General features: G+C 39.6%; 1 protein-coding gene and 1 long non-coding RNA gene across 6 annotated transcripts in view; one reads left to right on the plus strand and one right to left on the minus strand.

The window, feature by feature from the left end:
- zgc:103625 (methyltransferase-like 26 B) overlaps nt 1-17,568 on the minus strand; it is a 41,929-nt gene extending 24,361 nt beyond the window's left edge. The window contains exons 1-3 of one of the 3 annotated variants that reach the window (XM_046031159.1): nt 17,471-17,568; nt 12,058-12,123; nt 3,080-3,108 (exon numbers count right to left, since the gene is read on the minus strand). The gene's annotated coding sequence lies outside the window, so the exon portion shown is untranslated. The remainder of the gene's footprint in view (nt 1-3,079; nt 3,109-12,057; nt 12,124-17,470) is intronic. The other 2 variants (XM_046031152.1, XM_046031165.1) reach the window with 2 other exon arrangements.
- Nucleotides 17,104-26,839, plus strand: part of LOC123958018 — a 30,900-nt gene continuing 21,164 nt past the window's right edge. The window contains exons 1-2 of one of the 3 annotated variants that reach the window (XR_006821983.1): nt 17,104-17,298; nt 18,967-19,060. This is a non-coding gene — a long non-coding RNA (uncharacterized LOC123958018). Of the gene's footprint in view, nt 17,299-17,683; nt 18,013-18,966; nt 19,061-26,839 lie in introns of those variants that run through there. The other 2 variants (XR_006821982.1, XR_006821981.1) reach the window with 2 other exon arrangements.

Raw genomic sequence — 26,839 nt, forward strand, 5'->3', positions numbered from 1 at the left:
GGTACATGGTGGCCATAAAGGGATGGACATGGTCAGAAACAATGCTCAGGTAGGCCGTGGCATTTAAACGATGCCCAATTGGCACTAAGGGGCCTAAAGTGTGCCAAGAAAACATCCCCCACACCATTACACCACCACCACCAGCCTGCACAGTGGTAACAAGGCATGATGAATCCATGTTCTCATTCTGTTTACGCCAAATTCTGACTCTACCATCTGAATGTCTCAACAGAAATCGAGACAACATTTTTCCAGTCTTCAACTGTGCAATTTTGGTGAGCTCTTGCAAATTGTAGCCTCTTTTTCTTATTTGTAGTGGAGATGAGTAGTACCCGGTGGGGTCTTCTGCTGTTGTAGCCCATCCGCCTCAAGGTTGTGCGTGTTGTGGCTTCACAAATGCTTTGCTGTATACCTCGGTTGTAACGAGTGGTTATTTCAGTCAAAGTTGCTCTTCTATCAGCTTGAATCAGTCGGCCCATTCTCCTCTGACCTCTAGCATCAACAAGGCATTTTTGCCCACAGGACTGCCACCTACTGGATGTTTTTCCCTTTTCACACCATTCTTTGTAAACCCTAGAAATGGTTGTGCGTGAAAATCCCAGTAACTGAGCAGACTGTGAAATACTCAGACTGGCCCGTCTGGCACCAACAACCATACCACGCTTAAAATTGCTTAAATCACCTTTCTTTCCCATTCTGACATTCAGTTTGGAGTTCAGGAGATTGTCTTGACCAGGACCACACCCCTAAATGCATTGAATCAACTGCCATGTGATTGGTTGATTAGATAATTGCATTAATGAGAAATTGAACAGGTGTTAATAATCCTTTAGGTGAGTGTATAATGGACACTCAACTGGTGAGTGTGCTGACTTTTTTACCCGGGACATGCAGCTACCTAAAGTGTTTTAGCACAATATCATGTATGTATAACTTTTTAAGTGCACATTTAAGACGCCTTTGAAGTTTGAAGGGTTCTCGGTTTTACAGGAAATGTAAACCGGAGTTAGCCATTTTCAAAAAACTCATGAAGCTAACGGACTAAGCCACTCTGTAAGTGTGCTCGCCTTTTGTTTAATTAAACCTTTGAACTGAACCTGTCAGCCTTCTGTCCTGCATTTGGGTCCTCCAACCTGCTCACCCAACCACGCATCCTGACATAATGTGTTTTTTATTCCCTTTACACAGTAGCAATAAAATATTTATTGTAAAACTCAACTTAAACAAACTCAACAATAAAAAATTTTATCAAATCAATTATTAAACCAAAGCTATTTGCCACTGCCAGGGCATTACCTTTTATCTAGCTTGTTAAAACAAGTTACCATCAGAGTCCAATTTTCTTGGGTTTTTTTCTGAGCAGGTATCAACAGAAACATTTGTCGAGTACAAGGTGTAGCGACAAGGGTGTCTTCCCGTGAAAATGTCGCGGTTGTGCTTGCCTCACGCACATTTGTGGGAAAAGGTCAAGTGTCCGGGATACTGTGATGTCTGGAAATCTGAAAGTTAGCTAGCTAGCTACAGTTGATAGCATGCTGGCGACAGTCATTTCAGCAAACAAAATCAATTACTGGCTAGAAATTAGCAGCCTGCTTTTGTCTACCTGACTAAAATAAAGGACCTATTGTTAAAATATTACTAAGAATTTGGGGTGCCATGGCACTACCTGTACCACCCTGCAGTCCTGACAGGTTGACCTCAGAGCTGAAGCTGTTGCCATACCACTTTTAATTGTTTAAAATGGGCTTTGTAAGACCAAATGTGTACAACAGAAGAGCCATATATTTAATAAATATATAATATCATTTGTGAAATTATATTTAAACAGGAAACTAACCAAAATCAGAGTTTCCAGGTTACCACTTGACAACAGAAATATGCCTCCCTTCCTCTCTTAATTTATGCATTTTGTTGCCTGCTCTCACTGGGTGGCAACAGTGCTGATCCTCTTGGTTTGGAACGATGGCAGAGTTGAAAGAATGAGCGATGGTTTCACATTATGGAAAAGTTTGTGGGATGGAGTGTGGGAGCCAGATTTTTCTCTTGAGGTCTGACTGTGGACCTAAGCCTACGTGCCTCCCCCTCTCTGCTCTGGCCTCAAAGCCTTTACAGCCGTCCAGAACAGTGATCTTCACAGAAACAGCATATAAAGCCAACGGGGTGGATGTAGCAAAGACATTATATAAAGATGATAGTAAGTCTTGTGACTGTCAGAGCAGAGCATCAGTCTGACTTCTGCATTTGGTACAAACCAAGCAATCAAAAAATCTGAAACTTCACAACTTGTTTATTCTGTCTTTCTGCACATCAAGTGTTATATAAATATGAGCAGTGTGTGTTATGTAGCTACTGTGTTAGTACATTTAAAAATATTCTTTAAACCGGAAATTAGTCCATTTTACCAACAAAGGGTGTTAAATTGTATGGCCTAATTCCCTCTGCATTTATCTCTGTGTTCTCTCTTTGAATCACAATTTCCATAATTGTGAAGCAGTGCTAACGAGCTCTTTCAATCTGACAGCAAAATTATAGTGCAGACTCAGAGTACAGAGGCCAGGAGGAAGAGAGGCTACTAACTGCTAATATTAATGAAGAAGATAAAAAAAAAATAAGCTGGACACAGCAGGTTGTGTTCTCAATAACTCTGTACTAAACAGATCATAGGAGACGAACACTAGGACCACTTTTCTTCAGAAGTGTTTTGCAGAATTTGTTGCTAACAAAGGATATTAACCCACCATGGTTCTGTTACCTATAGCCACCTTGGAAAAGTTCAGATAGGACTCCTACACACAAAATCCAAAACAGCTGCTAATGGAGAGGTGTTGTGTTCAATAGACCAAATGTTCATGGTCTATTTTCCCAGTCACAGCAATTTAGTGTTTGCTTCAATTTCAGTCCATTTTGGCTTGTGCAGCAGGAAGTGAAGTTACAAAAACAAAAATGATGACTGAACTGTGGGGGGTTGCATTTATCACAATGCTTTAATAACATCAGTGGATGTACAGAAGCTATTAGTGGACCAAGGTAATCATATTGCTTATCAACCTGATATAGCCTAGAAACTGAAAACTGTTACCTTTGACTTTCGTGCAAGTAGAGGCATAGCTGCAACAATAGAGAATGAAAAGAGTTTAGTGGAACATTAAAAACAAAACTAACCTTAATTCTAATGACGCAATCCACTTGTTTTGTTCTAAATGTCACTTGAGATTACGTGGAAGTTTGTGATAAACAGCAAAATTCACTCATGCGGATCTGCAGCTCCTCTGAAGGAGGTCTGAAGTTTACATCATGCTTTTTATGCTCTTGTGTTTTCCCTCGGGGGACATTAAAATTACAGCAAATGACATACATTTCTTAAGCTGTCCTGGAAAGACAGTATGCATAAAAATTACTTGAAAAAACAGAATACACTATTGTTGTGTTGAGACAAATAGAGACAGAAAAATAAAACAGCTGCTGCTGCATCACAGTGAAACTGTTAAACATTATTAAAGTGAACTGATTAATGACCCGACAGCTTACACTTGTTTTTTCACAATAATAACTGGCATCCAGCTTTTATTGCCATAGTAATAACCTGGAGACATGAGCTTAAAGAGGAAATATTGTGCACTTCACCAATTACTTTTAATCCTGGTTACTAATCAGCCCGTGTTAAAAAACAATTTGGTGTTGAACTGGGAGCTATTTTGAGAATCGATGGAGGTTACTTTGGAGAAAGCGGAGGAATCAGCTATGATCATTATGTACTCTGGCAGCCTTCTCCTCATGTGATGATAGTGTGGTCAGAGCGGTTTTCTCCTCCAGCAGCATATGCTGTTTTCGCCACCTAGAGTGCTTTCTCTGTCCTCAAATCTGTGTGATCAAGCAATACTTCTGACCAGGAAAAGATATCAGTATTGGGATGCAGAAAACGTTTGCAGTGAATTTATCTGAATTTTACCAGGAAAATAAAAGTGGGATGGCATGTATTCCTCTGGCATGTCAACGTATCCTGACAAAAAATCAATAGTCCAAGTTAAAACGTTTAATTTCATCTACATCTAACTGACAGCACTGAACAATGCTCAGTGTGTTTGGACAACAGCGACTCCTGCTTCCTTAAGTCATGTTCCTGTAGCTCCTGTGTAGTATATTACAATAGTAAGTTAAGCTACAGTAGGCAAACTCCTTCAAACATGGATCAATGTAAACAATTTTAAATGTGCCCCCATGCAAAATGTAGTTTAAGACAGTTTAAGTGTGTTAGTGATAATAAGACTGGTCTTTGGATTACCTATGTTTTTACATATTGCCAATTTACCACTAATTGCAACTTTAAATTACTTACTTTCAGTAAGAAAGCATTTTCCGAAGCCTACAATAGATTTTTAGATGTGTTTTCCTTCCATTCAGGCACTTATTTCACTTCACTACACAAAACATTCACATTATTTATTTTCCTAATGCATACATTATGGGTTTCATTTTCTGGCACTGCTCATGGGTAGCTCCCTAGTCCTTTGTACCCTAGCCTTTCAACAGATCTGAATTGACCACTTGAAATACTGTTCAAAATTGTCTGGGCTTTCAACTGCATTTCTGTGCTGCAATAATAGTGATGGATTATGTTTGTAAAGCACTGGCTTAAGCGGAAACCTGTGGTATGCTTTGGAACAGGGGTCACCAACTTTGAGACTGAGAGCTACGATCATAGGAAAACACAAATATATAGTATATTTTTCTAGCCGTGATGAGCTACCTGCCAGGTAGCTATCAAAGGTCTTGTAGCATGTACTGAAGTGACTATGTTTTGCCGCTTCGTCATTGCCACAGTCTTCCCACAAATGAGACATACAGTACACTCTTTTCATTTACTGTTGTGAAGAAGAATTATTTTTCTTCCATTGTTTACGGCATAATGTTAAACCATTTAAAGCGTAGTTAGCTCCTCATCGTAGCTGTGCTAGCTAGATGACATAGAATGAAGGAGAGGTAATGCGTGATGTAACATTAAGTTAAACTTTGACTTTGCATACACAATAAATGTATGTTTTTAAAATGTATGTGTGTGTTTTTTTAAAAGACAATTCAGGCTATTTTTAGAGCAAGCTTTTCCATTTCATTCTATTTTTACAACGTGACCTCTGGGGTACTCATTGGCTTCCCGAGGGCAACTAGGCGCTCGCGGGCACCATATGGGCTACCAATGCTTAAGACAAGCTCATATAGTTTGTAGTAAATCGGCAAAGCATGCTCCTTTAATTTTTGTGTTAGTGAAAATGAGAGCTACTTATTAAGCCTGTCCCACGAGGCTGTGCACTGCACAACATGCATCTTTAATAGATTAAACTGAAAACATTACATCCAATTAACATTCTCTACTCACAAAGCCATCATGTACAGCGTGACCTGTTGGTTTGTCAAAGTATAGTACAATCAGATATATAGGCAAATATACATAAAAAATTTTCAGCATGGGATGAATGTTCAGAAACTAAATTTTCAGCTTGCAATCACAAAATTACTGTTTATTTGGTGAACTGAAATTTTTTTTCCCCCCACATTCACTAATCGGATTTCTCGGAAAGCATCTTAATCTACTAAAGCAGGTGATAGATCTTATCTCTGATCACTGTTTCTGTTTATTCATCGCTCTTGTATGTTATTGGTCAATCTTAGATGGATGAGATTGTTTGTGTGTTTTCCTCTTAATTTGCAGCAACATTATGCCTGTTTAAATGGAGCATGAAACCACAGACTATACCAAGAGAAATTTCTCTAACATTTGAGATAATACAGAATGCATTTTAATCTGAATTACTTTCATTTGTATGGTAACATGTCTCTGGCTCTCTAAAAAGGCTAATGTGTCTTTGAGACATGCTTTGAGTTAAATGAAAACATAAACAGCAGTGTTCCCCTTCTCTTAAGCCTTGTTTGTTTTAAACTGTCCTGATGTTTAGTCCAAATAAAGTCTAAAATAAAGTCACATTTCCCTGGCTCTCTGCCTGCCTCTAACTCAGTTTTATGTTTGGCATGATGAATGTGCCTGGGGACAGTTCTTTATCCATTAACGCATAAGAACAGTCAAATATTGTTTTGTGGACACATTACAACGCAATTGCTTTCATTTCCTTTCCATGTATTTTTTGCCGCTGTGGTCAAATCGACTTGATTTAAAATAAACAGTAGATTCACCTATAAATGTACATTTCATTTGATGGAAATAACACCTAACATTATAGCTAGAACGTTCTCTTGGACGCACACCGGCTGCTTGTTGCTGATGTCTTTAAGCTTGTCATTACAAACCTAATATGCCTCCTCTATTAAACAGCGGAAGAACAGAGTTAGTGGGATATTGTTTTGCTCACACCTTGCCCCCTGATGTAGAAGCAATCCTGAGGGAGGCGGATGTTAGTCATCAGCAGAGTCATGTGTCATCGACGGGGGCCTGAACATTTTCTGCCAAAAATGTGACAGGTCAACAGGTCTCAGCGGTATGTATTCTGAGTGATATGCAAAGCTGCAATAGTCCAAGTACAGGTGAGGGCTAATTTCAGTTTGACTTGTTTTCAGCAGTGAATCAGTTTTCGGAAAGTGACAAAGTACATTTACTGCGCTTAAGTACTGCGCTTAAGTATAATTTTGAGGTACTTTACTTGAGTATTTTATGCTACCTTATATTTATTCTCAACATTTCAAAGGGAAGTTTTGTAAGTTTTACTCGACTACATGTATCTGAACTCTATAGTTACTAGTTAATTCTCAGATTTTATCCAGTAAAAATATTATGAGCTTATAAGATACAATGTATTGTTAAAGATTGAACCAGTGTTTTCATCTTTTTGGCTTGTGGGCCCTGACAAAAAAGCAATGTCTAGTTATGGCTTCTTGTCACAGGTAAATGATCCATTTTTGTTAGCTGTTCCACCAAAAAGACATTTCCCATCTAAACTTCTCAGATGACTTCGTGGAACTATATGTTCAAGTCCCGAAGAGGTAAAATTATCAAAAATTATTATTATGTGTTCTCATTCCCAAGTCGGAACATATGGATGCATGGTTAAGACCCCTTGATGTCAGTTTCTAACACACTGGGGATCCCCTTAGTGTTATAGTTCAACACACTGAGAGAAGCTCTGTAGTCATTTTATGAACACTAAAAGCAGGTTTATAGTAAATAAGTTCGAGTAAGGAGGTGACCGATGTTCATGTAAGTAAAATTGTTATTTTTAACCCAAACCATGTTTTCCTAAACCTAACCAAGTAGTCTTGGTGGCTTAAACAAACCAAATTGCAATGTTTCACAGTGATAACCATGTGGCGTGACAAGCTTAAACACTAGTTTTATTTTGAAAGCCTAATAGGACATGACTTAAAAAAGGGGTAGCCAGGTGTTAACAAGCGATGCCAAGGGGTCTTGACCAAACGTCCATATGTGACGATTGGGAGTTTTAAATGTGTTGAAAAATAAATTATTATTTTTAGATTTCTTAAAAACAAAGATTGCAGAGAAAAGTGAAAATTAATTTGTTTAGTAGAACTTTTCTGTCCCCATCTCACAATCCTTCAGATTTGTCTTGTGAGCCTTTGGAGGGGCCCAACCACCACATTGGGAGCCGCTGGACTAAATGTATATAAAAGTAGTAATAATATAGTATAGTATAATATAGAATAATTTAGCAGTCACAGGGACCAAATTTCTGCAGAACAAGTACTTTTGCCTTTGATACGCATTTAGTTGATAATACATCTGTACTTCCACTTAATTATGATTTCACATGCATGACTTTTACTTTGTAATAGAGTATTTTTACATTGTGATATTGGTACTTATTTACTTATGTGTACATTTCCAACACAAAATATAAGCTACAATCTGTTACAACACAGTACTCCTATCTTATTGAAGGAGGATCAGGGTGAGGAAAAATAACAAATGCATCCATCAATAGGAACAATCTTGTACACACATACAAAACCAATGACACAATATCATTCACTACAAACGTAATCATCAAGTCCAAATCATCCAACTATTTGTCTCTAAACGTGTTTTTTAAAACTAATGTATTCTCCTCAAGGCCCTGCGATGGATTGGCGTCCTGTCCATGGTGTACACCGCCATTTGCCCGATGTTAGTTGGAATTGGCTCCAGCCCCTCGCAACCCTGTACGCTGGATAAGCGGTTGACAATGGATGGATTCTCCTCAAGTCAAACGAATTATGTGTTTTATGCCTTTAAAGTTTGTAACCAGACTGATTATTTGCTGTGAATGTTTGATTATCTGGTGCACATTGTGTTGATTTGCACGCAGATGTGGCCAAAAAAGGCGAAGGAATGTGGCGTACTCTGTGTATGCATGTTGCACCTTGGGCTCTTGATGACAGTCATTCAGATGCAGAAGCAGCTGGAATGCGGCTGAACATAAGGCACTCATTGTAGAGGTTATTTCTATTTTATGTCCAGTGATTCTCAGATGAAAGAGTCTCGGGGGGAAGGATGGAGCAGGTAAATGATCCAGAGAAATTACACTAGAGATATGATAAGGGCTGAATGAGAACACTGTCAGTGCTCATCATTTACAGCCAGTGGAACATGATTATTACAGACCGGCAGACTAACAGATTGGACATTTAAGAACTTCAACCCGGATGTGATCTTGCCATACGCTGTAAACCCAAATAAGTTAATACTCAAAATATTTGTGGAAACTGATTACCTTAAACTTTTACAGTAGTGGTAATAATATTTGATAATATTTAACTTAAATACTACATTTTTAAAAAACATTTAATTTCTGCATACTATATTACATTGATTCACTGATGCATGTTAAAATTAAATTCCAATAATTCTTTACTCAATAAATGTAATTGTGCACAACTTATACTCTGAGGGAAATGTACTCAAAAAAAAAATTGTGCTACACTCAAATACTAATGCAGTGGTTCTTAACCTGTGTGGTGGTTCTGGTTTTAATATACACAACAACTTTTAATTATTTGTTTTGGGCGCCAGCCAGGGTAACTTGACAAATCGTTGCGTCGCAGATTTCCACCCACAAGGGGTACCTGTAGTAGGACAGTATACCCTCAAAAGTGGGGCATCACCTCAAACTGGAACAGACCAAATGGGCAAATAAAAGCTGTTTTTTCTTTACTCTGTTCATCCATTGGGACCTGCCAGTACCCACTGTTTAGATCAATGGTTGTGAACACAGTAGATCCAGCCAGGGACTCCAGTATCTCATGTATATTTGGTATGGGGTAAGCATCAGTCTATGTCACAGCGTTTACTTTCCGGAAATCTACACAAAAGTGTGATTTAGGGTTGTTCTTCTTTGGGACCAATACTACCGGAGCAGCATATGGCGATGTGGAGGGAACTATGATTCCATCACTTAGCATTTCATCAAGGTGTCTCCTGTAGTTTCCCAGGTGAGCAACGGTAGGGTTTCTGACGAATTGGTACGTCTTCCGCAAGCAAAATATGATGAGCTAAAATCAGAGTTCGTCCCACTTTAGAGGTGCAGACATCTGCATTCAGCCGAAGTTGTCTCCAAAGTTGCTTTTTCCCATCTTCGTCCAGCTGAGCAGACTGGACAGCAACATCCACGATATTGGTAATAGCTCTTGACGAGGAAATGTCACGCAACATTTGGTTTGGGTGTACAGCAGAATAAAACATGATATGTAGTGGTGGATTGACCGGGGTCTCCTTAACAAAGTGATACTTCCTCTGGTTGGCTGACTTGAACCAATAAGTATTCTCTGAGACGTCAAACTGGAGGCCCGAGAAGAATACAAAGTCCGGTCCAAAAACAACAGGAATTGTGAGACAGGAAGTTGGCAGAACCACCAAAGGTACAGTTACCACTTCTTGTTGGACGATGATTTCTATTTCAGTCCACCCGAGCGGGTATTTTCCTGATCCATCTGCCAGGTACAGGGGTCCTTGGGTCCAAGGTTTCAATGTTTTCCCATGTTCTTTTACCTCTTTCCAGAGTGATTCATTGATTAGCGTATATGGCTGTGGGATTATGGAAACAGCATTCTTCCTTGCATGAGTAAGGGTGTTGATGGTGGATGGACGTGGTTCATTTCTTGGTTGTTGGTTAAGGTGTGAAGATGGAGGTCTCTGAAATCGTTTTTTGCCAGCAGGGTACTGAGGACAAGAAAACGGCGCATGTGAATTCTTACAGCGCCAACAGTAGCTTTGAGAGGCACTAGGCACACTGGATTGTCATGACTGAGCAAGAGTATCCACCTTTGGTTTTTGCATTACCTTTTTCCTCTGCTCATACTGACGCTGATTTTCTCTCTCTCTTTCCAGCTGCTGTCCAAGCCGAACCACAGCTTCCACCGTGGTCAGGTTGCTGCCCCTTAACTGACTAGCTAACCTGGGGTTGATATTTTTCCATGTCATCTTCACCACATCTTGCTCCGAAATATCAGGATTCCATCTTTTGCATAGAGACCTGACCTAGGCAAAGTCTCTTATACTCTCCTCCTCTCCTTGCACTCGGGTCCTGACTCTTTCCGCCAACTCATCCTGATAGTCCTCCGACAAAAATGCTGACAGAAACCTGGTTTCAAACTCCGCCCAAGTGGCAATCTCTAGCCGTGCCTCACCAGTCACGAGCAGTGCCTTGCAACACATTGCGAAGAGTGGCAATAAGCTCAGTGTCACTGAGGGGGTGCAGCGCTAGAAAGTCCTTACATTTCTCCAGAAACAACAAAGGATCCTGGACATCCTCCATTTTCCCAAAGGTCGGAAAATGCATTTTAACTGGGGTTTTCCCACCGTAGGGAGCTCTGGGTTCATGATGAATCACAGACTGAGCTGGGGAATGGAGTTCCTCCTCAGGGATACCAGGGTGCATCGTACATTGTAATCTCAGCCGATGAACTGGAATGGTTGTCTTGACTGTATGGGAATCCTTAGACAGGGTCTGTGCAAATCCACTGACTTGCAGTGGGGAGGGAGGAGCTGTGGAGAGGTTTTAAATATGGGACACTTCCTCTGACAGTGTACTGATGTTAGTAGTACAGCATATCAATTCCCCTTCCATATGTTCCAAAGTGTGTGCCATGGGTTGAATGACAGATTTTATATCTTTGAGAAGTTCCACATGATATTGTTTTAAACGCCAATTTATAGTGCTGTGGACTTGGTCATGGAGGTACTGGAATTGCTTTTCCATTTTCTTTTCCATTTCCTTAAGGTGTGAGCTACACAGCGCTGAAATCTCTCCAGTGCTCCTCTCCAAGCAACTCATTAGCTCCTCCTTGTGGTAATCACATTCTGTAGCAAGTGGCTCCACTCCCTGGTCATCTCCTGTTTGGTTAGCTGTAGGTCTTCTTTCTCCTCAATTTCCACCTCCACTGGTAGGGGAATTATAGGATAACTCAGCCTTGAATCTCCACACAGCTCCATTTCCAATAAGGATAAACTTCCTTTCGTACTCCTGTTTCTCTGCCCCGTGTTAAAAATTTCTTCCCCTGAGAGTCATTTCTTTATTTGTCCGCCATTTCCGCAGACATCCCAGACGTGTGGCCAGCAGCCATTTTGTATACTCAATTTGTTTGTACTGCACCTAAGTGCTGTAGTTTGCTTATATTATTTATTTTAATTTGTTTATAATTTATATGTTAAATATTTTCACTCCTTTAAAGTTTGTTCAGTTGGTTTGATAATTCTCTTCATGTTTCCATATTATTTAACGCGCCATTCTGAGGGTGACAAAAATGAATGCAACGATTTATGTAATTTATCATATCATATCAAACATGTGTGCTTTTTTTACTCTGCATGTTGCAATGTTTGCGGGTGCAGGCAGGAGTGGATACACATGTTGCGGGAATGGTCATAAAATCAGCGGGATCAAGAACACACTATCTGGGAACTGAACCAAGATAGAAACATTCAGAGCTGGATCTGTGTGTGTCGGTGTAGATGGAGGGGGTGAGGTAGCAGAGAAGCCAGACGTCGTCCTCCTGACACGCCTTCTTGCTTTTACCCCGACCCCTCCACCCCACACCAAGTGTGGCAGGTGTGGTTACCCGGCACATGAAGTCCAACAGTGGGATGAGGTTTCATGGAGGGATGAATCACCAGGATGGCCGGTTCTGACACAGAGGAGGGAAAAAATAAATAAATTTAAAAAGAACACGGTGGGAAAATCTGCACAAAGGTTTTGAGTCGAGCTCGACTTCAGCAAACCTGATGGAGGTGAGCTCTGACTGGACGGACAGCCAGGGAGTCCAACATGGAGGAAGCTATGATAGCTTATTAGCCGTCAGCATGCAGACCTGGTTTACACACACTTAGCACTAGGGATGGTGATCGTTAATTTTTATTGATTCCCTTATTGAGACTGCTTAATGATTCGATTCTTTAACGATACCACTATCGATACTTTAGTATTATTTGATAAGACCAGACCCAATGGGCACGAGGTAAGCCTGCACGGTATGAGGAAAATATTTAACATGCGAAAACATTGTTATATATTGAGATGACGTATGACTTGCAATAAATAAACATGAAACACATTGAAGTGTGCAGTGCGACATCTCGCTCTGCTGGCCGCTGTGTGTATGTGTGTGTCTCGACAGAGAGCAGCAGAGGCTGCAGCCTGATGATAAACAGTCCTGGGCCCGTTTAATACCCCGTTTCGGTGGCATCATTAGAAACATTAGCTTTCTTATCCATCGTGTCTCAAGATAAATCAGACACTCGAGACATAACGTCATAGGACCCACTTGTCTCGATAGCAGTATAAGCTCGGACCTTATTTTCGGGTTTTGAGAAATTTTGGAACCGGGTCCTTTTACAACCGGGTCTCGATCCCCATCCTTCCTTAGCACTAGCCAAACTGATTAGCATGTTAGCCGTTAGTTAGCTTGCCAGTTAAGTTCACCAACTAGCCCTGGGAAAGCCGGTGTGTTTGCAGTGAGAGACCAGAGGGAGTGCAGGGAGAAGTCGAGGCAAGTGCAAAGCAGGTACATTTAGAAATAAAAATAATGTCCGTGGGGATTAAAACATGCTTTCTCAGGGTGTAAAATGTAAAATTTTCCTATAAAGAATATGCTATTCCTCAATTTTGGAACATTATTATTACCACATCTGTGAACAACAAGTAGAGTAAGATTTTGAATAAACTACACCCAAAAGCTAAACTTGCTAAATAAGTCTACATACAATAAGCATACTTATTGGTTGTGGAGCAGTGGATAAGACACATGCCTTGGGTGTGAGGAGGCGGCTAGAAGGAGCAAATATTGGCACACTGGCATCCTGACTCTGGCTAAATCTATCGGACTCCATCCACAACCTGGAGGAGAAACTAGTGTAAATGAGTGTATTAGTATAATATGTGGCGCTGGCTCATCCTGCCTGGGGTCAGAAGGACATTAAATAAAGGGTATAACATTCAGTTAATAGTACACTGTTAGTATAACAATAATAGCCAATATTAATATATTCATTATAATTTCATATAACAGTATAGCCTACTATTTTACCACTAGTGCTTTACATTAGTCTCCAATTTGTTAATGCTAAAAAGTAACTTGTCAATAATCATATTGTTCATCATTTTAAAGTTTGCTAGAACGTCAAACCGTTTTTAATTTCCAGCCCCATCCAGGCTGTGATTGGTCGGTTGACGGAAAGTTAAACTTACAGGCACATCTGCTTTATGAAAAGTTGAATAACACAAGGCACCGAGACAGTGTTCCAACGTTAAATGGCCACCGAGCCAAACCCAAACCTTCCTTATCTTCTCGCTGTTTTCTTCTGTCTTACAGCTTCAGCAGTCAACAACGTCTCTGTCTGTCACAAAGCACCGGCATTTCTCTCTGTGATCCGGTGGAGAGTCCCTATGTTTTGAACGATTAGCGGCAGGGAGGGGGGTTTTGGTAGGTTGTTGTCTTAAGTTACTGGCACACTGCTCAAATAATTTTTCTGATTGCACGTAGGCCCACATGTTTGTAGAGCCACACGCGAGAGCGCGGTATGGGCGCGTAATGAGGGCACAGAGTGTCACACTTTCTGTTTTATTAAATCAAACACTTTTGCCGGTTATGTAATCGCACATGACGACATCACGATTGCGATTAGATTAATTGTGCAGCCCTAAGTGGAATACACTCCACCTGGTTCACTTTACTGGCCCCACCACCCTTTCAGCACTAAGGTCTGCTGACTGCTTGGTGTGTATGAGGCAGATGCTGCAGCATTATATTACTTACTTACACCAAAACTTCAGAAGCAGAGATAAAAGAACCAGTAAAGTTGCAGCTTATCTATACCAACATTACAGTCTTTAATAATTTAGCCCTGGGGCTCATTTAATACCCATCCCTGAAAGAAACATAACAGTTTGTCAATGTTTCTTTAACTTAACATTACAGAGACAAAACGGTCAATTTTACATTTACTCATTTGGTAGACACTTTTACAGGGTATATCCACAGGAATCCTGAAGTAAAATTCAATACCTTTTTAAGACATTTAAGACTTTTTCAATACATTTCTACTGCCGCGCCACTTTGAGCTGTAACCGATTAAATCAGACACACACCTTTAAAAGGGACATTTGAGGTTTTAAAAGGAATTGAAGTATATTAATAACATATTTATTGCCTATATGTCATCAGGTTGTAACGCCACCTAAAAATTGAGGCATTCACCAACTTTCTCAGTTACCTATAACAGCCTGTATGGGCCAACAGTTTTCTATGTGAAGGACTGGTCAGATTTCCTGAGAAAAGCAACTGTCTTACAAAAGCTGTGACGTTTATGTACGCAACATTACAGCAAATCATGTGAAACACAGTATGATTTTGTGTTTTAGCTGGTTTAAACTAGATAATGTGAGCCTGCCTGCAATGATATGTGTGATAACTTTCACCTCCACTTGATCAATACAACAAAATTCAAATAGGCCAGGAGGGAACGATGAAGAGAATAAACTGAGTGATGAATAACGTAAGTAGTGTAGGCGGTGTAGCACAGGCACAACCTGGAGGAGGAACTAGTCTAAATGACTGTATGAGTATAATATTATAACATTAAATTTAAAGTATATTGTCAATTTAATAGTAAACTGTAAGTTTGATATTAATATATTCATTATGTTACTAAATTCAATATAATTTCATATAATCGAATATAACTTGCCACTAGTATAATAATTCAAATTACAGCTGCTTCAGTTTGGGGTTGTTTTTCCATTCAACTCGTCAATAATCATAACCGTTTATGCAGAACACTGAGTTCAACATTTATAAAGTTTGTTGAAGCACATCAAGCTTTTTTAAAATCCCGCTCCATCCAGTCTGTGATTGATTTGTTCACAAAAAGTGACACTGACGAGCGCATCGGCTTTATGAAATGTTGAATTTGTTTCAATAAAAAGCACCGATTTAGCTAAATAGCCAGCTAAAGTTAGCCAAACCCACACGCTCCTTTTCCCTGTTGTCTTCCGTTCTTCTGGTCATACGGGGCTGTTCAAAGTGGCCACAGAGCGACCGGCCAAACGGGTTAATCCCGTTCCTACTGATCGCCACTCCGACTATGTTTTGGACGATTAACATTGTGGGTTGGTTGTATTCGTAAATCATATGCCGGTTCTCACGGATCTATTTTTTTGAGCGTTTAAGAGTGAAACAGGCGCTCGGTACAGAAACGAAGTCGCTACCATAGGTCCCTACTCTCTGCCTGTCTAGTATTTTTGGCTATGCATTACAAATAAATACGTTCACCTACACTTTTAGCAAACAAACTTTTGGACAAACAGGATTTTCACATTGAAAAAAATATCTTCAAAATTTAATACCTTGTTAAATGGTGATTAAGACTTTTTAATAGCCTTAATTTTCGCAAAAAATTGATTTATTACCTTTTAAGACTTTATAAGACCCCGCGGACACCCTGTTTTATTCAAAGCAACTTAAATTACGGGAACATACAAGCGTTAACAAAGAAAGATTAATTTAACTAGCTAACATGACTGCTAAACACACTTTTGAAAGGGCTGTGAAAGTAAATCAGTAACTTAAGGTAACACTAACGTTAATTACTACTGAATAACGTTAGGCAGTTACTTATTCATCAGCAGGTTGTAGCCAACTCTGTGGTCTGATCACTTCCACACCGACCACTGATCACTGCCACACCGACCACTGATCACTGCCACACCGACCACTGATCATTGCCACACCGACCACTGGTCGCTACCACAATCTCTGAGGGAATCTGCTTTCTGTTCCTTGTCACACAAACTGTGCCTGTACACATTAAAAAAGGTCAGTTTCAAGTTTTTATACAGTCTATGGTTCCAAAGTAGACCTAAAGTGACCTTAGATCATTTAAATGATCTCAACTGGCAGATGATACAATTTTTTTTGTCTAATAGAGAGGAATAGATCAAAGTAATTAGATGTGTTGAGGAATTTTCTACTGTATCAGGCTTAACAATGAACTTGAACAAATCTGTTTATTATTTACATTAAAAAGATAAACAGACTTAAATGAGCATACTTTCCTAATGAACTACTTTACGCTGCGCACCGCGTGACTGTCAGGATGGCTGCACTTCTCCACCATCAGCCACTTTCGTGCTCACAGTTTTGAACAAACAGGTTAAGGCCGCGAACAGCGAATATGAAACTAGAATTAGACTCTGTATTGACTGCTGCTTATTTGTTTAGCATTATTGGCTTTTTGATGCATCCTCCAATTAGTACAGCGCTAAATATGATAATATGCTTGCTATTGTGTGCATAAAATAATAAAACTTAAATATTATACATACCATAAAGGGCAAAATTTCGTCTCTCCTTGAGCAATAGTCTTTGGTGGCATTCTATTGAAACTCAAACTTTGTTGCAATATCGCAGACATCTGGGGCAAGTATTGGACTGCTCAATTTCAATTTCAATTTTATTTATATAGCGCCAAATCACAACAACAGTTATCTCACAGCGCTTTTCATAAAAGAGCAGGTCTAGACCGTACTCTGTGATGTTATTTACAGAAGCCCAACAGTTCCCACCAAGAGCAAGCACTAGGCGACAGAGGCAAGGAAAAACTTCCTTTTAAGAGGCAGAAACCTCGAGCAGAACCATGGCTCAGGGTGGGGCGGCCATCTGCCTCGACCGGTTGGGGTGAGAGAGAGAGAGACTGCTGTGTGTGTGGGCATGAGATGAGGCTCCACACTGCTGCCACACTGGTCCAAATATTACAACAAAATAACTCGTCCACGATGCCAACACGGTCTAGTTTGACATTAACCAGTAAGTTAACGTTACTTAACTAGCTTCTCAATTTAATGGCACATTTAAGCTAGCCATCAACTAATTCTGTCCAGCCAGCTGGAGTTTATGGTAAACATCAATATCAAGTTATTCTACAACACTGCTTCTGTTAAAATACAAAACAATGGTTTAATAAATATGAGAGACATACCACAGTCCAGTGACGGCCGTTTGATACGCGACGTCGACGCTTGTTTTACTTCCACAAAACGCGTGACCGATGACGTCAGAGCTTCGTACGTCACGGCATTTTGGCGCCAAATGATGCTGAAACATGAAGGGGGCGTGGCGTGAGCGAGGGAGCGGGCTGATTATTACTGCTGTGTTTACAAATGTGTTGCAGCTGATTGGGTAACACCTCTGACACACAACGGAAGCCCATTGCCCAACATTGCACAATATTGATAGAAAAACTGTTAATTAATAATTTACAAAGTTGGAGAGAACCCAGCTTTCTTTGCAGCGCTGTGAAAGTGTTTTTTTCTGTTCTGTGACTTTATTTTATAACCTACACTGGGATGACCGGAGGCAGTAAGTGGAGTCAGTTTGCCGTATTCCTGTTATGCTAACGTTAGCTAACCTATGCAACCAATTCTACTGCGAGCTTTAGAGATACACACCACAACTGGTTGCCCTGTACAGGCAGAAGGCCAAGAGAGCCCTGCAGAGATCCTCAGGATTAATGACCTTCAGGTTAAGATTACCTTTGCTCTAGCAACAATGTTGATCACATAATGGTCAGTCAATATAGATTGGGACCTATGTACTATAATAGTGAAATTTTATTATGTTATCTTGTGATGACTAGGAGGATAGAGCCATTTACTTACAATTGTCATTTCTCATTTGCATTTATTTTTGTAAGTATTCTGGTACATCATCACTTTAAAAGTCATTTACAAGCTTATTTTTAAATTCTTGGGCTGACCTGAACACATACCCCAAGACAGAAAATCCTCAATTTTGCTCAGATTTTATGTGCTGAGCATGACTTTTTATTTTTCTATCCGTCCAAGAGACCAATTCCATCCATGATAGGTCGCTATATGGTCTACTGACAGTTGCAGAGACACAAATAGAGAGAGATGTACTATAGGCCTTCTCCACAAGCAGCCTGCGGTTGTTACCGCAGAATCGTGGGTGAAAAGGTTCAACACCCGAGCTGTGTTTTTTGGGCAGTAAAACATACGGCTGACAGTGAAAGTTGAAAGCGGACAGATAGCGGCCTGAATGTGTCTGTCGCTGTATGATACAGAAAGAAAGAAACTCTAAAGGGCGGTGCAAGCCAAGCAAGCAAGAACTGTAGGTGCTTGTGCGAATCTCCACATCCCAAAACTGAAAACTGAATACCAGCCCAGTGAAGGAATAGTTGAATATTTGGGTCCAGCCCTATTGCACTGGCTTCCAAATCTCTTCTATTGTCCTGTTTAAGGTTATAGTTAACTTCTATTTCTCACCCATTATTTGAGTCACTGTGTTTGTTTAAATTTGACTTGTCTTTTTGTAGTTGCAGCTGGATGGATTTGTTGTTATTGTTATCACTATTATTATTATTTTAGAATTACATCGGTAGAACTGCTACACTTTATGGCTTGATGTGCTGTAAAAATATTTGTATTATAATAATTATTTTGATTGTCAATCTAGGAACAACACGAGGTACACATGAGATGCCGTCCGACCCTCCGTGGCCTCCCAGTGAACTTGCTAGAGGATGACTGATGTCTTCAAAACCTGCAATGTAAGTACTCAGTGTACTCACAGAAATGTCAATATCAACGACAAGTAATATGAAATGTAAATGTCATTTAATGAATTCCAGCAACTGACAGGTTTAAAGAGATGAAAGGATAGGTTTGTGTTTTTATGTAATCTATCTCAAAACAATGCTAAACTAAATGTAAATGCTCCGTACTTGTATAGCGCCTTTCTAGTCTTTTCGACCTTTTACACTACATCTGCATTCACCAGTCACACACATTCATACACTGAGCCTAAGTGTTCAAACAGAAACTAACATTCACACACTGGCGGAATGGGGCAATTCGGGGTTCAGTATCTTGCCCAACGATACTTCGACACGCAACCAGGGGGAGCCAGGGATTGAACCGCCGACTTTCCGATTAACGGCCAACCCGCTCTATCTCCTGAGCCACAGCCACCCCATAAACTATGATGTGTACAGTGAAAAGGTTATTATTGGCTATTAGCATTCCCTTCATCGGCGTAGCAAAATTATTAAAAATTAGGGACAAATCCACTCTCCTTTCGTGAAAAACCGTTTCGCAAACCTCCCAAGACCTGGGCTTTGATTCTGTGTATTTATATTAGCATTGTCTTTGACATACTTTTAGGAAAAAAATGAGTATGTGTACCCAACAAAGAAGAAACAGACATCAGAACATGGCTGGCAAGTGACCCTAGAGGGCCCAGGCATGTGCCCACTAAAGGACAATAGGTCTAAGAATGAATGAATATATGGTGCATGGTCCCCATATGAGGACACAGGATTTTAGAAGGCTAAGTTTAGTTGAAGCTAAATAAGGCTTAAGCAGTCTAGTTAAAAAATTAAATGGATGTTGTTGTTAGGTCATTGTGTAGGTTCACTCTTGGAAGGAAGTATCCCACTGCTGCAGCTCAGCAAGTAAACACACTAACTGCAAGACTAACTTCTAAAAATACTTACGTATGTTTTGTGGCTTGTCTCATAATAATATTAATAAATTGAATTTGTATAGTGCTTTTCTTGAACTCAAAGTCGCTTTACAGAGCAGGTAAAGAAGCATGAATACAAACAGCTACAGATAGCATTTGGAGCATGTGATGACATGGCTGGCATCAGGCGAAAGGCCCTGGACAGGTTACCAGTCCATTGCAGGGCCACACATAGACGAACAACCACTCATGCAGGACAATTTAGGGTCACCAATTAAGCTAGCATGTCTTTGGATGGTGGGAGGAAGAGAGAACCCACGCAGACACAGGGAGAACATGCAAACTCCACAATCTTCTTGCTGTGAGGCGACAGTGCTAACCACTGCACCACCGTGCCGCTTATTATTAGTATTGTTGTTGTTGTTGTTGCTGTTATTAAATGGCCCTGCAGCACTCAAGAATGTTTTTTCCTCCCGTGGTGGTGTAGTTTTTTCTGTTGCTAGTCCAAATCGGTCCAAAAATAATTCACTGTATTAGGACTACAAAGACCAACAGGCAGCTTTCGTGTTATTGCCGCAAGTCTTTTGGATTGTACCACAGATATAAAACGGATTTATTCTTTAGCTATGGGGAAATGCAACCATATCAGTTCTTGGATGGAAAAACAGATCTTAGGGCTTAAAACCAGTCTCTAGCAACTTATTTGAAGCCTACCGTCGCTGCTTAATGAATGAGCGCCGCAATCAATTTTGCATAGTGTGGGACTTCTTATTTTAAATAATCTTTATTAGCTATCTTTATTTGCTTATGATTCCATAAAACTCTGCATTTAAAGCTCCCTTTATATTATTTAAGTAAAAGTGCTGCTGATGTAATAAAATTATTACACAAAACACAGCAAAGTAGTAAAAGGAAATATTATTTACCTTAAGAGATTCAAGTTATAATCACTTGACACCAAAAAATCTCATTTAGAATCTGGAAATGGAGAATGTTCAACATTATTCCAAAAAAGAATGAAAACACATTGATTATCAGAATTGTTACTGGTTAATTATCTGATCAAGCAGTCAATTACTTAGTCTATTCAGCTTTATGCAAGATGTGCCTTATTTTTGTCTGTTAAATGTAGAAATGACAGAAGATGTTGTTAGAAGATGATTCTAATAAAGGGAAGTTGAATTGTAATAATGAAGTTATATTTGGGGTTTTTTCAGGACTATCTGAAAAGTGGGCATTTTGTACCTGTACAAGTTTACTAGTAGTAATTTTGTTGAGTGAGTTTCCATTAGTATTTTAGTTTAGCACAATTAATTTTTTTTGTTGTGCACAATTATATTTACATTTACTTATTTATTGAGTAAAGAACAAGTGGAATTTAATTTTAATATGCATCAGTGAAACAGTGTAATTTAGTATGCAGAAATTAAATGTTTTTTAAAAATGTATTATATTTAAGTTAAGGTTTACTAAAGTTTGAGGTAATCAGTTTCCACAAATATTTTGAATATTCTTAAGTTATTCTGGTTTACAGTGTAGTTCTGTCCGCATGACACGGCTTCAAAGTCCCCAGTGAAAACACTGCATCATCGCACAAATGGGCCCATTAATCCCACTCAACAGAGGAGCAACAAACCTCTAATTAATTAATTAATTCCTTTTGAGATTCACTCTTACAAAAGACATTCAGACAGTGATGAGTTAAAAGTGTAACAATAAATAAACAAAACACTGTTTGTGTGAAAGTGAGTGGCTCTTTATCATTCAGTTGACTAGTTACAGTGGTATAGCAAGGTCACATCTATCCCCTAAGAGTGTGTGTGAAGGGGTGTCAGAATGTCTTGGCGGCCTCTTTTTTTAGCGTCCAGCAATGGATAATGATTCCCAGCAGGCAGCACAAGACTTCTACTGTTTCCTCACACATCTGCTAACATGCAGGTGGTTCATGCAACATTGTGAATATGACCTTTTCTGTGGCATTTTGCTTCACATCCTCTTTGTCATCAAATTAATGTCCGTCCAGGCCTGTTGCAATTTAATTGATCACATATTGGAATTACTGTGAAAATGACATATGGGCGGCAATCAGTCAATCAATCCACCCCTTTTGTCAAGGCTGAAATATCTCAACAACTTTGCGATGGATTGACATTGGATGACATTTTGTGCAGCCATTCATGGTCTCCAGAGGATGAATCCTACTGACCTTGGTGATCCCCTGACTTTTCCTCTAGTGCTGCTGTAGGTATCAGATGTGCTCGGGTAGTCAGATGTGCTTGGGGGCCTGCGCCTGCTGGTAACGTCACATAACACCTACTTGACTGTTTAAATGACGTCAAAGCGTGGTTAGCCCAAAATTTCTTAAAACTAAATGAGAGTAAAACAGAGATCATGCAGTTTGGCGCCACTAACTCCATGATAGACTTGGGCCCCCTTAATGACTTTGTGCATCCTGTTGTAACTAACCTTGGGGTCAAAATAGACCGTGATTTTAAACTTGACAAACAAATAAATGTGGTTGTGAAATCTGATTTTTATCATCTTCGCCTTTTAGCCAAAGTTAAACCGTTTTTGTCTTTTAACAGTTTTGAGCAAGCTACACATGCTTTTATTTCTTCTCGTTTAGACTACTGTAATGCACTTTATATCGGTATAAATCACAACGCACTTTCACGCTTACAGTTAGTCCAAAATTCTGCAGCACGTCTTTTAACAGGAACCAAAAAGCGCGCTCATATAACTCCAATTCTTGCCTCATGCACTGGCTTCCTGTTAATTTTAGGATTGATTTTAAGATTTTATTGTTTGTTTTTAAAGCTGTGAATGGACTGGCCCCAACATATATCTCGGACCTCATCCAAATTTATACGCCAGCGCGGTGACTGAGGTCAGAGGGCCAGCTCCAGCTTGCGGTCCCCATGACAAGACTTAAAACTCGGGGGGACAGGGCCTTTTCTGTGGTTGGACCTAAACTCTGGAACGCTCTGCCACTCCATTTCCGAACAGCCCCTACAGTTGAGTGTTTTAAGTCTCGTCTAAAGACACATTTTTATTCTTTGGCTTTTAACTCCGCGTGAGTTGTGTGGTCCTCTGATGTCTTTTATTGTTTTACTGTATTTTAGTATTTAAACCTGATGCTCTTATTTTGTTTTTACAAAATTTTATATTAATTGTTTTGTATGTTTGAGTCTTCTGTGCAGCACTTTGGTAACTTTGTATTTGTAAAATGTGCTATAGAAATAAAGTGGATTGGATAACGTGATTGGCTGTACGTTTTGTATGATGACGTGGCAGATGGTGATTGGCTGTATGTGTTTACGGATACTAGTTTTCGGTGAATTAATGTTACGACGCTAATGTTAGCTGCCGATCCACTCAAGCTAACGTGTGTGTGTACGTTATTGCCATGTTGCCAAAGTAAATGTGCAATGAAAGCAAAAATATTTAATAAAGACCCCAAGCATATCTATACCTACATTTATAACCGAGGTACTATGTAGTTTGTCCGAGTAGCTTAAGTTAGCTACCGTTAGCTTAACTTGATTGGCAGCTAACATTTGCGTTGTAACATTAACACACAGCTATTACCAGGCTGTGTTAAGTCCTGTTTAATAAGTAGAGCTGTATTTCATTGTATAAGTTCTCCCAGAGCCGTTAAATAAGATCATTTAGCCTAAATAAGATTATTTAACAGCTCTGGGGTCTCCATAGTTGATCCTAGGACTCGTTAAAACTATATCCGTAAGCAAGCCAATCACAATCTGCTACGTCATCACGTTATGTGATATTATCGACAGGCGCAGGCCCCCGAGCAGATCTGACCACCCGAGTACATCTGGTACCTACACTGCCATGAGGTGGACAATTGTGGTTTCAAGTGAAATTTCGTAACAGCTTTTAAATTGATTGCCATGAAATTTGTTTTTTTCTTCAGTGTCTTCATAGGGGGCTTCGGGGGGCTGTCAACACCTTTAACACGAACGTAGCACTAGCTTGCTACTAGCACTTCCAGTCTGAGACTCCCCAGAGCGTCTCATACAGACTCATCCGGGAGCATCTCATAGCTCTGTGTTATTTGCATCCTCATGCAAATAACACATATCCATCAAACACTTTTGTGAAAGCCACATTTCAATCACACGGCTTGCATTTGGAGGAACAGGAAAAGGCCATCAACTCTCTACTAATCATTCCTGCTGCCCTGCTGGTGTTTTCATCAGTGTCTCTAGCATGCCAGTGTTGTTTTTAATGGAGGCTGGTCAGAGCACCTCACGCTGTCGACCACAGCAAGGAAATAAGATTAATTACATCTTAGCAGCACCCTTCTCACCTCCACGTCCCCCCAGAACCATTTAGCATGCATGGTGTTGAATGAAAACAAAGTGAAAACATGCATAATCAAACAGAGCCTTTAGCTGACCGGGCAATCATCTCGTCAGGGATGATGCCGGTGCTATGGCACTGTTAACACTGGAGCACGGAGGAGAAAACAGTCCTGAGTAAAATAATGCTGGGTTATCATTTTAATTTATAAAGTAGAAAAAGGCTTTTGAGGGTTTGAAGTGGTGGTAGGATAAAGATTAGATAACGTGGTTGACCTGAAGGAAGCCTGAGCTGTATTCGTGGAAAAACTAAAAGGTCTGTTCTGAAGCTCTAAACATTTCTTAGGCAAGTTATAGATGGTAATTTACAATGTATGCATTAGTATAATTATATAATCTCTACATAGATTATAATAGTTTGCAAATGTGTGTGTATGTGACAAATTATGTTATATTATAATATAAAGAATCACGGTAGACACAGGTCATTACGTGAGAAAAGAAAAAATTGTGCCTTAATAACGTACTTCTCTAATCTAAATCTAATCTAATCTAAAATAAGATGTTATTAATTTCTGCTGTTTGTTGATTTCTGCATGTAACTAGCATTTTTTTCCCCAGTCCATCTACAATGGAGTTTGGTACAATATTAACCTTTAGAGGACATCTTTCACCTACCTAAAACAAAGTATCTGTGGGGGGATTTTTCTTTGTGTTAGAACTATCAGTCACCATAAGAAGTCATGGCCAACACATGCAGACAGTTCACTTTGAAGCTCTGTTTTAATTTATTCTTGGAAGGCAATAAAATGTAAAAAATTAAATAAAATAAGGAGAAGTCCTTCATCTATCACTGAAAAACTGTGTGCTTAATATCAAAATCAACTTGCAATGACACAGTTTGTTTGACATATGTAAAGTCAATATTTCATTTATTAGTGGCAAGGAAGTAATTCACATTTTGCATGACATTGGTGGTGTGTTTGAGTAGACCTTGCAGTCAAACATTGTGAGTAGTTCTATAATCAGAGACATTTGAAGGATTGGTTACTCCACAGTAATTGCTGGGAGAGCCCTGCAAACAAACAGCCACACTTACACATCTTAAGAAGGTAATCTGCTGCATTAGTTTTCCACATAGAGTTGGAGGATTTGGAAAGAGTTGGAGCTGCTATATCATGGCTTGTCGCAACAGAAAAGCAAAGAAAGAAAGAACAGAGAAGAACAAAAAAATAGTGCCCTCAGTGTTGCATGAGTTACAAGAACTCAAAAATGACTGATGATCTAAAGAAAAACCAAAAATGCCTAACAAAGTGAGTCTAATAAAGAGAGTGAGAGTTTAGGTAGTGAAGTTCATGAAAGATCTAGCTTAATTAATGAAAATATCAATGTACTTGCTGTCTCAGAAACACATTTTGTCACGGTTTGTCTTTCAAGGACCCAAGTGCACAAAACGGACGGGAAGCGTTAGTAAAAGTAACAATTTATTTTTTCCATATAGTGTGCAAGGTTAGACTGGACCTGATGTAATTGACGCTATTTAGTTAGAGGTCCATCTTGTTCACTGTTTGTTAGCTATCTATAGACCCACAAGTGCAAGTGTGCAATATAGAATTATGTGCTGATGAAGGTAACAGATATCGGTTTAGAGATATTTGTCCTTGGTGACTATAATAGCCAATAGATTGGCTGGCTATCGAGTGATTCCCATTGAGAAAACGTTCAACAGCACTGCACTCATTTATAATTTATCTCAGATGATGAACAGGTCAACTAGAGCGTATTGCAATTATACTGGGCAAACATCTGCAACTTGTATTGACCTCATATTTACAATTAACAGCAAATTATGCTCTAAAGGAGTATCTGTCCCTGTGAGGTTTAGTAATCATAGTGACGATAGTACATTACATTTATTCATTAGGCTGACACTTTTATTCAAAGCAACTTACAATTGATATTTATGTCAGAGGTCACACGCCTCTGAAGCAACTAGGGGTAAAGTGTCTTGGTCAGGGACACATTGGTGGATGTGTTACAGGGGGAGTTGAACCCGGGTCTTATCCACTGCGCTATCACCACCCTTGTAAGAAAGGAGGAAATAATGGGTAGAGCCAGGAATAATGCACATTCTTTCACAGAGGCTAATGGACTTTTCACTAGCTTGTTCAATCATGTTTTTATCAACTTAGAAATATAGCAAAAATCCGATCTATGTTAACTTTTAAGGACACCGAGACCATTTTACACACCTTCATCTCATCACGCCTGGATTATTGCAACAGCCTTTTCACCTGTTTAACCCAAAAATCTATTGATCGACTCCAGACTGTCCAGAACTCAGCTGCCAGGCTTTTAACCAGAACAAAGAAATATGACCACATTACTCCTATTTTAGCTTCATTACACTGGCTCCCAGTATGTTTTAGAATTGACTTTAAAATTCTATTGATCACTTTTAAAGCTCTTCATGGCCTCTCGCCTTGTTATATTTCTGACCTTTTAGTCCCATACGCACCAGCACGTACCTTGAGATCCTCGGG

Source organism: Micropterus dolomieu, linkage group LG02 (genome assembly GCF_021292245.1).
Source record: "Micropterus dolomieu isolate WLL.071019.BEF.003 ecotype Adirondacks linkage group LG02, ASM2129224v1, whole genome shotgun sequence".
Taxonomy (NCBI): Eukaryota; Metazoa; Chordata; class Actinopteri; order Centrarchiformes; family Centrarchidae; genus Micropterus; species Micropterus dolomieu.